The following is a 12,221-nucleotide window of genomic DNA, read 5'->3' as shown; positions in this document are numbered from 1 at the left end:
GATGCAGTACAATGTGGATAAATGTGAGGTTATCCACTTTGGTGGCAAGAAAAGGAAGGCAGATTATTATCTGTATGGTTCCAGATTAGGAAAAGGGGAGGAGCAACGAGACCTGGGTGTGCTTGCACATCAGTCACTGAAAGTAAGCATGCAGGTACAGCAGGCAGTGAAGAAAGCTAATGGCATGTTGGCCTTCATGGCGAGAGTATTTGAGTATAGGAGCAAGGAGGTCCTACTGCAGTTGGACAGGGTCCCGGTGAGACCGCACCTGGATTATTGTGTGCAATTTTGGTCTCCGAATTTGAGGAAGGACATTATCGTCATTGAGGGATTACAGCGCAGGTTCATTCCCGGGATGGCAGGACTGCCCTATGATAAAAGAAAGGCTTGTATTCACTGGAATTTAGGATAAGAGGGGATCTTGTAGAAACATATGATTTTTTTAAAGGATTGGACAGAAAAATGCACGAAAAATGTTCCCGATGTTGGGGGAGTCCAGAACCACGGATCACAGTTTAAGAATAAGGGGTTGTGATGAGTAGTGAATCAGTGGAATTCTCTGCTGCAGAAGGCAGTGGAGGACAATTAACGGGTTGTTTTCAAGAGAGAGTTGGATTTACCTCTTAGGGCTAAAGGAATATGGGAAAAAAGCAGAAATAGGGTACTGATTTTAGATGGTGGTGCTGGCGCGAAGGCCGAATGGTCTATCCCTGCACCTATTTTTCTATGTTTTTAAGATAGAGCAATCTCCCGAGCCTGTTCAGATGTATCTGAGGAAACTAGGTAGGAAATTGCAGGTGCCCTGGCTGCGATCTATGAGTCACGATTAAATACGGGTGACATGCCGCAGTTGGGGAGGGGGACATCGTTCCTTCAAAACGGTGTCACAGGTAGATAGGATGGTCAGGAAGGCTTTCAACACATTGGCCTTCATCAGTCAAAGCATTGAGTATTAAAGTTGGGAGGTATTGTTACAGTTAAACAAGACATTGGTGAGGCCAGATTTAGAGGATTGTGTTCAGCTTTGGTCACCCTGTTATAGGAAAGATGTTGTTAAGCTAGAACAGGGGCAGAAAGTATTTACAAGGATGTTGCCTGGACTTGAGGGCCTGAGCTTTAGAGAGAGGTTTAGCTGGCTAGAACCTTATTCCTTGGAGCACTGAAGTACGAGGGGTGATCTTTTGAGCTGCATAAGATCATGAGCGGAATGGACAGGGTAAATGCACAGGTTTATGGTGAGGGGGGAACAATTAATAGGAACACAAGGGGCAGGTTGGGCCAAAGCACCTGTTTATGACACTATAGGACTTCATGAGATACATGTATAGGAAGGGTACAGAAGGCAATGGGTCAAATGTAGGGAAATGGGCCTGGCCCAAAATGGCATCCTAGTCAGCATTGACAAGTTGGCCCATAGGACCTGTTTCCATGCTGTATCGGATTATAAATCTACGGTGACAGAGTTACACCGTAATGGGGTAGCCATTGAAAGCTTTTTGTGTTGTGCATGAAGCTCTTCAGAGAGAGCATGGTGAATTATCCACCATGGAGGGTGGTAGAGGTGAAATCAGTGGAGACAAGGAAGAGGAATCTTGATTTTTCAAAGAATGGGGAATTGAGAGCTACGAGAAGTACACACAGGAAAGGAATTGAAGCCTGCGGCAGATTAGTCATGATCATATGAAGGAGAAAGATAACCTATTCCTGCCTTTTTGGTGTTTTTACATGAAAGGATAGAGTGGCTTGGTGATTCCAGAGCAAAAGGTATCAGTGTATTGTCGACAGGACTGGAGGATTTAAAATCAGTTAAAGTGGATGATGATATCTCGCTGGGAACCAAGGCCAGAGAGAACACATACACTCTCCCAGTCCCAGCTCCCTCTCACCTCAGCTTTGCTTGCATCTGTTGCTCAATGTTCCCTGTGGGTCTTGACCAGATGTTGTCTGTCTCTGACACGGACAGTCTCAGTCCGTGAGCTTTCTGTAACAAATGCAACATCAGTCAAAGACATGATTGGGCAACTAGATCTAAATGCCAGAACTTTATTGGATGTTGCAATCAAATAGACATATTGTTCCAGAATTTGGAGTACAGAAACAGGCATTTTGGCCCAACTCATCCATTCTGACCAAGTTGCCTGATCTAGCTGGTTACACTTGCCTGCACCGGCCCAATACTCCTCCAAATCTTTCCACTCCGTGTCCACATCCAAATAGGTTTTCAATGTTGTAATCGTACTCACCTCTGCCATGTTCCTCTGGCAACTTGTTCCCTCAAAAGCTCTTTAAATTTTCCCCTCTTACATTAAACAATGCACTCTTTGCCTGGGGAAAAGCCTGTGCAGTTCACCTTATCGATGCCTCTTCTGCTTTAATAAACCGGTACAAGATCACTTCTTGGATCCTACTCTCCACAGAAAACAGTCACCGCCAATCCATATTCCTCAAACCCTCCTGTCCTGGTAACATCTCATCAATCTATTTCTACTTTTTCCAGTTTACCGACACCCTTCCCTAAGCAGGGCGAGCAGAACTGAACATTTCTCCAGGTGTGGTCTCCCCAATGTCGTACATTAGAATAATATGTCTTGGAGCAGAGCAGATCCAGATCACCTCAGGCAGTGCAGCATCTCCTGGAGCTTTACTAGGCAAGGAGTATACCGTGAATGACCCAGAGCTGGACATAGAAAGAGCCCATTCACACTCAATGTGGACCTATTGGTTTGTCTGTGCTCCCTCCACCGCCCCAGCCTCATATCAGATCCCCCGCTCTGTCTTCCCCTCCCCAGTTCCAAACACACTACAATTTAATATATTCTTTTATTCGTCCCACACCAGGAAAATTTACAATTTACCTTCCTCATGTACTCCTTCCCATGCCCTCTCCCCGTCAACTTACCCATGCCCCTTCCCAGTACTCTTCCCCCACCACACTCCCCATGCACCACTATACCCCCGCCCCTTCCCCATCGAATCTGCCCATGCCCCTCCACCATCCCCTTCCCCATCTACTCTCCCCCATGCCTTCCTCACCAACTCCCGTCCACCTCTCCCCACTACACTTCCCCTCCACAACTGCCCTTCTCCATAGTTGTCTCCAATGCCCCCTCACCATCTACCTTCCCCACTGCCCCCTCCCCTTACTGCCGACCCTCCCCTGTACCCCTCTCCCCATCTATCCCATGCACCCCACCCTCCCCGTGCCCTCATTCCATCTGCCCCTTCCCCTCTCCGCCTCCCCTGTCCATCCACCGTCTACCCTCCCGCCCGGGCCCCGCAACCCCGTCTCCCCCACACCGCGCGCTCCCTGTCTCCCTCACACCCCGCCCTCCCTCTGTCTCCCCCACACCCCGCGCTCCCTCTGTCCCCCCCACACCCCGCGCTCCCTCTGTCTCTCCCACAACCCGCCCTCCCTCTGTCTCCCCCACACCCCGCGCTCCGTCTCCCCCACCCCGCGCTCCTTCTGTCCCCCCCACACACCGCGCTCCCTCTGTCTCCCCCACACCCCGCTCTCCCTCTGTCTCTCCCACACCCCGCCCTCCCTCTGTCTCCCCCACACCCCGCCCTCCCTCTGTCTCCCCCACACCCCGCCCTCCCTCTGACTCCTCCTTGTGCGGCGGTGACGCTCCTCCCTCGGGCGCTCCCTCCCTCGGCGACCGTTAAACCCAAAGGTACTAGAGGAACAAGATGGACCACTCCGCAGAAATCGCCTCCACTGAAGTGTAGTTCGCAATGGAGCGTAACGTCCGCCATTTTAGTAAGCAAACCCCGCCGTTCGGTCTGCCTCTCGCAGTGTAATCAGTGTTTTGGGGAACAGTATGTGTGATGATACCATTAAAATGCAGAATATGTCTCATATATCATTTCACAGATTTGTGTTATTTTTCTTTTTAAACGTTTCTGCAGGTTTCTGCCTACTAAAATGGCGCCATGACATTCTACTGTTCTCATGGTCGAGTGGTCCATCTTGTTCCTCTAGAAGAAGGGTCTCGACCCGAAACGTCACCCATTCCTTCTCTCCCGAGATGCTGCCTGACCTGCTGAGTTACTCCAGCATTTTGTGAATAAATTGTTCCTCTAGGATTTTTGGTTAAACCGTCTCCGCGCGTGGCCACCTGATCCATGACGTCAACGCGGGAACAGCAGTGGCTGACCATCGATTGCTCGGTACGAACGTCAATCAAGGAGGGGCGGGTTCTACCCGGGAGAAGGGGCGGGGCGAGCGAGTCTCCGCCCTCGGGGGCGGGGCGGGGCGGGAGTGAGGAGAGGCCAGAGATAACAGAGCGGAGCGAGGTGGACCACTCCGTCGGAATCGCCGCTTCTGATGTGTTTTACGCAACGCAGCGGAACGTCCGCCATTTTAGTAAGCAAAAGCAGCCGCCAGTTCTGCCTCTTGCAGTGTAATCAGTGTTGTGGGGTAACAGTATGTGTGATGATACCATTAAAATGCAGAATATATCTCATCTATTAATTCACATTTTATTGTTATTTTTCTTTTTAAATGATTTCCCCCCGGTTAGTTTCCCTGATTTTATTCTTTCTTACTATTTCTGCCTATTTCCCACCGATCCTTCCTCCCCAGCCCCCTCTTTTGTGCAGTTTCCCTTGTATTGCTGTAACACACTCTCTCCACAAATCATTTAAAGTTTGTGGGTGAGAGGCAAAATAGAGATAAATAGATCTCGAAGTTCCTTCTCATGGATCAGAAGCAACTTTGATTTAAAGCAACACTATTTCTCTCTTCATCTTATTTTTCACATGATGTACATAAACCATAAAGACAATTCGACCTATGGTTTATGCATATGTATATATATATATATATACATACACACACACACACACACACATATATATCTAGTTTCTTTCTTGTGATTTCCTCTATATATATATATATAATCAGTAATGCACACACCTCTCGAACATGGTTCCCTCTATCATGATCACTGTTCTCTCACATACATTTCATTTGGGCCTACCCATACACATTCACAATCAGTGACATCAAACTTACTTCCAGAAATCCTAATATTGTGAATAAAATAACAATGAACACATGTCAAGATATTGTTTCATTATTTTCATTCTATATTAGTGGAATGAAATGTAATGAATACATACCTACACTGATACAGATGTGCTAGCTTTAGACGTGAATAATGGACAGTGCATTCAGAAAGTATTGAGACCCCTTCACCTTTTCCACATTTTGCTACATTACAGCCTTGTTTTAAAATGGATTCAATTCGTTTTTTTAATAGAAACATAGAAAATATGATTTTTGAATATGCCATTCAGCCCTTCTAGCTAGCACCGCCAGTCATTGTATTCATGGCTGATCATCCACAATCAGTAAACTGTGCCCAACTTCTCCCCATATCCCTTGATTCCACGAGCACCCAGAGCTCGATCTAACTCTCTCTTAAATTCATCCAGTGATTTGGCCTCTACTGCCCTCTGTGGCAGAGTATTCCACAAGTTCACAACTCTCTGGGTGAAAAAGTTCCTTCTCACCTCAGTTTTAAATGGCCTCCCCTTAATTCTAAGACTGTGGCCCCTGGCTCTGGAATCCCCCAACATTGGGAACATTTTTCCTGCATCTAGCTTGTCCAGTCCTTTTACAATTTTATATGTCTCAACAAGATCCCCTCTCATCCTTCTAAACTCCCAGTGAATACAAGCCTAGTCTTTTCAAACTTTCCTCATGTGACCGTCCCGCCATCCCAGGGATCAATCTCGTGAACCTACACTGCACTGCCTCAATTACAAGGATGTCCTTCCTCAAATTATGAGACCAAAACTGTACACAGTACTCCAGATGTGGTCTTACCAGGGCCATATACAACTGCAGAAGAACCTTTTTACTCCTATACTGAAATCCTCTAGTTATGAAGGCCAACATGCCATTAGCTTTCTTCACTGCGTGCTGTACCTGCACGCCAACTTTCAGTGACTGGTGCAACAAGGACACCCAGGTCATCAATCTACACATTATACCCCATAATAAAAAAGTGAAAACCTCTCCCATTCTTCTCTGCAGACCCTCTCAAGCTCTGTCAGGTTGGACGAGGAGCGTCGATGCACAACTATTTTCAGGTCCCTTCAGAGACGTTCGATCGGATTCAAGTCTGGGCTTTGACTGGGCCACTCAAAGACATTCACAGACTTGTCACAAAGCCACTACTGCATTGTTTTGGCTGTGTGCTTAGGGTCGTTGCTCTGTTCATCTTTCCCTCGATCCTGACTAGTCTCCCAGTTCCTGCCACTGAGAAACATCCCCACATCCTGATGCTGCCTCCACCATGCTTCACCGTAGGTATGGTATTGGCCAGGTGATGAGCGGTGCCGCTTGGCATTCAGGTCAAAGAGTTCAATCTTGGTTTCATTAGACCAAAGAATCTTGTTTCTCATGATCTGAGAGACCTTTAGGTTCCTTTTGACAAACTCCAAGCGGGCTATCATGTGCCTTTTACTGAGGAGTGGCTTCCGTCTGGCCACACTACCATAAAGGCCGGATTGGTGGAGTGCTGCAGATATAGTTGTCCTTCTGGAAGGTTCTTCCATCTTCACAGAGGAATTCTGGAGCTCTGTCAGAGTGACCATCGGGTTCTTGATCACCTCCCTGACCAAGGCCCTTCTGCCCCGATTGCTCAGTTTGGCCGGGTGGCCACCTCTATGAAATGTCCTGGTGGTTCCAAAATTTTTCCATTTAAGAATGAGGGAGAGCACTGCGCTCTTCGGGACTTGCTATGCTGTGGAAATTGTTTTATAACCTTCCCCAGATCTGTGTCTCGACACAATCCTGTCTCGGCTTGGTTTTTGCTCGGACATCCACTGTGAACTGTGGGACCTTATGTAGACAGGTGTACCTTTCCAAATCATTTCCAATCAATTAATTTACCATTGGTGGACTCCAATCAAGTTGTAGAAACACCTCAAGGATAATCAATGGAAATAGGATGAACATAAACTCAATTTTGAGTCTCATAGCAAAGGGTCTGAATACTTATGTAAATGTGATATTTCAGTTATTTATTTTTAATTACTTTGCAAAGATTTCTAAACACCTGTTATCACTTTTATATTATGGGGTATTGTGTGTAGATTGATGATTAAAAAAATGATTTAATCCATTTTAAAATAAGGCTGTAACCTAGCAAAATGTGGAAAAAGTGAAGAAGTCTGAATACTTTCTGAATGCACTGTACATTGCTACCATAGTTTAGTTTTGAATTTAACATATAATTGAGGGGGTTGGTGCAATAATAACCCTCACTTTTGTGAAAAATGAGTTACACGCATTAACACGATCCTTATCCACCACCCTACAACCTGTAAAATGTTCATATCTAAATTCAACCGATAAGTTGGTCAAATAACATAGGCACCTTGTTTAAATGTGAATATCTCATAACGATGCATTTGTGGGTTAGCAGTATATTGCACCAACACCCTCAATTTTAAATCATTCAAAAATGAACTTCATAAACATGGATAACACTTCTTATTTCTGTCATTCATGGTAAGATTTGCATCATTTTGTATGCGAGATATGCAGGGTTGCAGTGTTTCACAGCGAGAATATGCAAACTCCAGCCAGACAGTAGCCAAGATCAGGATCTACCACTGCGCCACTATGCCACCCTAAAACCAAAATCACAGCAAGTGCATATTCCATCTCCCCGGGGGGGGGGTTAGAGAGAGACAGCATTGAAACGTACCGAGAAGTGAATGGCCTTGACAGGATGGATGTGGAGAGGATATTGCCACTTGTGGGAGAGTCTAAGTTCAGAGGCCACAGCCTCAGAATAAAAGGTCATGCGTTCCTCTCCATCTATCCTCCTCAATGCCCATTCCCCGTTTACACTTCCCCATACCCCTCCCCCGAGTACTCTTTCCCTTCCCCGTGCCAAAATTCCCTGGGTACACTCCTGGTGTCCTTCCACCATGCCCCCTTCCCCACCTACTCTCCCCTTGCCCTTCCACCATTCCCCCTTCCCCATCTGCTCTCCCCTTGCCCTTCCACCATGCGCCCCTCCCCATCTACTCTCCCCATGCCTTTCCTCCCCAACTCCCCTCCACCTTCTCTCCCCGATTATACTTCCCCTCCCCAAGTCCCCTTCCCCATACTCCTCTCTCCTATGCCCCTCACCTAACCCATACCTAACCCAATGCCCCCTTCCCTCACTGTCTACCCCCTGCATCGATCTCCCCATCTATCTGGTACCCGACCCTTCCCGTGCCCACCTACCATCTCCCCCGTACCCTCGCCACCTCCCCCTCACCTCCTCCCCATTCCACTATCCTCTAGCCCCTACCCCTCAACCACTTTTTTGCTATATTGTGTATACAGCTTTCTGGTGAATTATCGACACACACACTTGAAAACCTTTCACTTTTACCCTGACAATATTACATGCCAGCTAGAGAGTCAAGAGTGTTTTATTGCCATATGCCCCGAAACAGAAGAATGAAAAGTCACCCATTCCTTCTCTCCAGAGATGCTGCCTGTCCCGCTGGGATACGCCAGCATTTTGTGTCTATCTTCAGTTTAAAACATCATTTGCACTGTAACACTGATACACCCCACACTGTAACACTGATACACCCCTCACTGTAACAGTGATACACCCCACACCCCTCACTGTAACACTGATACACCCCTCACTGTAACACTGATACACCCCACACCCTCACTGTAACACTGATACACCCCAACCCTCACTGTAACACTGATACACCCCACACCTCCCACTGTAACACTGATACACCCCACACCCCTCACTGTAACACTGATACACCCCACATCCTCACTGTAACACTGATACACCCCACACTGTAAGACTCTTGTATCAGTAACACATATTTTCTCTGTTGTTCTGCTCTGGGGTATTTCCCTGTTGAGTGTGGGCTGTTTCCTGGCAACTGGACCCTGTTTTTCTACATTTCCGGTGGTTGGGTGTTGCGATCGAGGCTGCAGCCTCTCACCAGTTTCCTGGTTTATCTCAGCGGTGGAGTGTCAAGTCAAGTCAAGTCAAGTCAATTTTATTTGTATAGCACATTTAAAAACAACCCACGTTGACCAAAGTGCTGTACATCTGATTAGGTTCCAATGGAAAAAAAATGAAACATACAGTAGCACGCAAACAGTTCACAGCGCCTCCTCAATGAGCCTCAAACGCTAGGTAGTAGAAATAGGTTTTGAGCCTGGACTTAAAGGAGTTGATGTAGGGGGCAGTTCTGATGGGGAGAGGGATGCTGTTCCACAGTCTAGGAGCTGCAACCGCAAAAGCGCGGTCACCCCTGAGCTTAAGCCTAGACCGCGGGATAGTGAGTAGCCCCAAGTCGGCCGACCTCAGGGACCAGGAGTTAGAGAGGAGGGTTAGAAGATTTTTGATGTAGGGGGGGGAGTGTCCATTTTGGGCTTTGTACGTGAATAGGAGGAGCTTGAAGTTGATTCTGTACCGTACAGGGAGCCAGTGGAGAGAGGCCAGAATCGGGGTGATGTGGTCCCTTTTACGGGTACCCGTCAGGAGTCTTGCTGCGGCGTTTTGGACCAGTTGCAGGCGGGACAGGGAAGATTGACTGATCCCAGTGTATAGGGAGTTGCAGTAGTCTAGGCGGGAGGAAATGAAAGCGTGAATGATTTTTTCTGTGTCGTCGAATTGGAGGAAAGGTTTGATTTTAGCTATGGTTCGAAGTTGGAAGAAGCTGGCTTTTACCACAGCGTTGACTTGCTTATCAAATTTTAATGCAGAGTCAAATATCATGCCGAGGTTTTTGACATGCGGTTTGACTAGGCAGGATAGACTTCCAAGACTGCCTGTTATCAATTTGATGGAGTCGGGGGGGCCGAATAGGATGACCTCAGACTTGCTCTCATTTAATTGGAGGAAGTTCTGTGCCATCCAACATTTTATGTCCTCAAGGCAGTGTGAGAGGCTGTTTAAATTTGACTGGTTGTTGGGTTTCAGGGGGAGGTAAAGCTGAGTGTTATCGGCATAGCAGTGGAAAGAAATGCCGTGCCTTTGAATGATTTGGCCAAGAGGGAGCATGTATAGAGAGAAGAGAATGGGGCCTAGGATGGAGCCTTGTGGAACTCCGCAGGAGAGGCTAGCTGGAGCAGAGGAATAACTGCCTATGTTGATGGCGAAACTCCTATCTTTGAGGTACGAAGCGAACCAGCTCAGGGCAGTGCCATCAATGCCAACCGCGTACCGGAGACGGTCAATAAGGATGGTGTGGTCCACTGTATCGAACGCTGCGCTGAGGTCGAGAAGGAGCAGGATTGCACAGTCGCCGGTGTCGATGGCGAGAAGCAGTCGTCCTCAGTTGTTGTGTTACGGAGACCTGGCCACCCCTGACCCTGTCCCTGAACCTGACTCTTGAGATCATCCTGACCCTGACCCTTCCTGCACCCTGACCATGACTCCTCCCAAACCCCCTCCTGTCCCAAATCCTGACCCTTCCTCACCCCTGACCATGTGACACTGGTCCACCCTGACCCTGACTGCTCGCTCCCGGAGTTTGCTGCTTCGCTCCGGCCTGGACTGGAGCTGATCCCGTCCCGGAGCCCCGCGATTCCCTCACCGTCCCATCCCCGATTCAGGAGGAGCAGGGGTTCCCCTGCCGGCCATGGGGGATCAGCTGGAGCACAGCGTTCCCTCGCCGCAACTGGAACACGACGCGACCTTTACCCCGGGGTCAGTAGAGCACCTGACCCCTGACCCAGGAGTGGAACAGTGCGTGACCTCTGCCCCGGGCTCGGGCGTGACCCCTGTAACCCCTGCTGACCTCTCCCGACTGTATCCCCCTCTCCCACGGGGGGAGTTCTCCCCCTCTGTCCTCCCCCCGTCCTCGGGCCAGAGCCACCGGGATGAATTCTTTGCTCTGCGGGTGAGTGTGGGCTGCGCGGTGTCTGGGAGATGGGTCTGGGATACTGCTGGGCATCTGGGCATCACCTCCTGGGGTCAGCGAGGGAAGGACAGGCCTGGTCTCTCCCCCTGATGGTTGTGGTCAGAGAGAGGTCAGAGGGTTCATCTATCCGTCTGTCTCACAGTGAAGGGTCACAGTCTCCGTCTCACCTCTGTCCCCAGTGGATGGAAATCATCTCTCTCTCCCCCTCTCCCTCTGTCTCTCTCACTGCCTCTCTCTCTGTCTCTCTCTCTGCCTCTCTCTCTGTCTCTCTCTCTGCCTCTCTCTCTCTCTGTCTCCCATGGCCACTATTTCTCCCTCTCTCCCCAGTGGAGGGTCACAGTTTTGTTCTCTCCCAGCAGAGGGTTGCAGTCTATGTCTCTCCCTCTCTCTCCCCAGTGGGGGGTCACAGTCTCTCTCTCTCCCCAGTGGCGGGTCACAGTCCCTGTCTCTCCCCAGTGGGATGTCACAGTCTCTCTCTCTCCCCAGTGGGGGGTCACAGTCCCTGTCTCTCTTAGGTGAGGGTGGGGGTATGGGTGAGGGAGGGTGGAGGTAGGGGTGAGGGAGGGTGGGGGTATGGGTGAGGGAGGGGGGGTGTGGGTGAGGGAGGGTGAGTCTGTATCGGGAGGGTTGGTGGGGCGAGGGTGGGGACGGACGTTCCCTTTGGAAAGCCCCGTTGCCAGGGAGCAGGAGTGAGTGAGTGCATCTCCCCGTCTCCTGCCCCACTCAGGGTGGACCACTGGAACAGGGAGAGCGATAAACTGGTGCTGCTGACCCCACGAGTCCTGCTGGTGTCTCATTACGACTTTGTGGGCCTGTCCTGACACCTGCTGCTGCGAATCCCCCTGCACTACATCGACAGCATCACTGTCGGCCCCTTCCACTTCCCCTCAAACTCACTCAGCAGGTGAGTCAACACTGGGCGGCCATGGTGGAGCAGCGCTAGTGTGCTCCCTCTCCCTCTCCCTCTAACTCTCCCTCTCCCTCTCCCTCTCCCTCTCCCTCTCCCTCTCCCTCTCCCTCTCCCTCTCCCTCTCCCTCTCCCTCTCCCTCTCCCTCTCCCTCTCCCTCTCCCTCTCCCTCTCCCTCTCCCTCTCCCTCTCCCTCTCCCTCTCCCTCTCCCTCTCCCTCTCCCTCTCCCTCTCCCTCTCCCTCTCCCTCTCCCTCTCCCTCTCCCTCTCCCTCTCCCTCTCCCTCTCCCTCTCCCTCTCCCTCTCCCTCTCCCTCTCCCTCTCCCTCTCCCTCTCCCTCTCCCTCTCCCTCTCCCTCTCCCTCTCCCTCTCCCTCTCCCTCTCCCTCTCCCTCTC

At 49.7% G+C, this 12,221-nt stretch overlaps 1 pseudogene; it reads left to right on the top strand.

The window, feature by feature from the left end:
• The first annotated feature begins 10,925 nt into the window (after positions 1 to 10,925).
• Positions 10,926 to 12,221, top strand: part of LOC144612316 (tumor protein p63-regulated gene 1-like protein) — a 316,908-nt pseudogene continuing 315,612 nt past the window's right edge.

This window comes from Rhinoraja longicauda, chromosome 44 (genome assembly GCF_053455715.1).
Source record: "Rhinoraja longicauda isolate Sanriku21f chromosome 44, sRhiLon1.1, whole genome shotgun sequence".
NCBI lineage: Eukaryota > Metazoa > Chordata > Chondrichthyes > Rajiformes > Arhynchobatidae > Rhinoraja > Rhinoraja longicauda.
Note: the sequence above shows the minus strand (reverse complement) of the source record. Positions and strands in the feature narration are given on the sequence as shown.